The sequence below is a fragment of the Octopus bimaculoides genome, chromosome 8 (assembly GCF_001194135.2).
Source record: "Octopus bimaculoides isolate UCB-OBI-ISO-001 chromosome 8, ASM119413v2, whole genome shotgun sequence".
Classification (NCBI taxonomy): Eukaryota; Metazoa; Mollusca; class Cephalopoda; order Octopoda; family Octopodidae; genus Octopus; species Octopus bimaculoides.
Window position 1 is genome coordinate 84,440,188 of NC_068988.1, and position 1,545 is coordinate 84,441,732.

Here is a 1,545-nt window from a genome sequence, read left to right on the forward strand (position 1 = left end):
AGCAGCACCATAGTCAACTGCTACAAAAGTGAAGGTGACAGTTTAGACACAAACAATTACAGAGGTATCAAGTTGTTGGACCAGGTAATGAAGGTCACAGAGAGGGTCATAGCCCAACTAATTAGGGAGAGAGTCAGTTTAGATGAGATGCAGTTTGGGTTCGTGCCCGGGAAAAGCACCACTGATGCTATATTTCTGGTAAGACAGCTTCAGGAGAAATACCTAGCCAAAGATAAACCTCTGTACCTGGCTTTCATTGACATGGAGAAAGCCTTTGACAGGGTCCCCAGCTCCCTTATTGGGTGGTCAATGAGGAAATTAGGGATAGATGAGTGGTTAGTGAGAGCTGTGTAAGCCATGTATAGGGACGCTGTCAGTAAGGTGAGGGTTGGCAACGAGTACAGTAAAGAATTCCCGGTAGAGGTAGGGGTCCACCAAGGTTCTGTCCTCAGCCCCCTCCTATTTATCATAGTCCTCCAGGCAATAACACAGGAATTCAAGACAGGATGCCCCTGGGAGCTCTGCTGATGACCTTGCCCTAATTGCTGAGTCACTATCAGAACTAGAGGAGAAGTTTCAAGTGTGGAAGCAAGGACTAGAATTGAAGGGCCTTAGAGTCAACCTAGCTAAAACGAAAGTCCTAATAAGTAGGAAGGTAGACAAAACACAAACCCCTTCAGGTAAATGGCCCTGCTTGATCTGGAGAAAAGGCATAGGTAGAAACTCCATAAGATGTACCCAGTGGAAGCTATGGACACATAAGAGGTGCAGCAATATCAAAGAAAGGCTAACTAGCAAGATAGTTTTTGCATGTGGCAGATGCTCAGGAGCAATAAACACTGAAAATGTGCAGAAAACAACCTTTGCCACACTCTAGGGAGTAAAACTAGAAGTAGTTGATAGCTTCCGCTACCTAGGTGACCAAGTTTGTAGTGGCAGAGGGTGCGCTGAAAGTGTAGCTACTAGAATAAGAATAGCCTGGGCAAAGTTCAGAGAGCTCTTATCTCTGCTGGTGACAAAGGGCCCCTCATTCAGAGTAAAAGGCAAACTGTATAACGCATGTGTACGAACCGCCATGCTACATGGCAGTGAAACATGGGCTGTGACTGCTGAGGACATGTGTAAACTCACAAGAAACAAAGCCAGTATGCTCCGATGGATGTGTAATGTCAGTGTGCATACTCGACAGAGTGTAAGTACCCTGAGAGAAAAGTTGGACCTAAGAAGCATCAGGTGTGGTGTGCAAGAGAGACGATTGCGCTGGTATGGACATGTGGCAAGAATGGATGAGGATAGCTGTGTGAAAAAGTGCTACACCCTAGCGGTTGAGGGAACCTGTGGAAGAGGTATACCCAGGAAAACATGGGATGAAGTGGTGAAGCACGACCTTCGAACATTAGGCCTCACCGAGGCAATGACCAGTGACCGGGACCTTTGGAAATATGCAGTACATGAGAAGACCCGGCAAGCCAAGTGAGAGCATAATCTGTGACCTCTGCCAGAAGTGTAGCCAGCTCACTTATTCGTATCTTTACTTCATTGGAC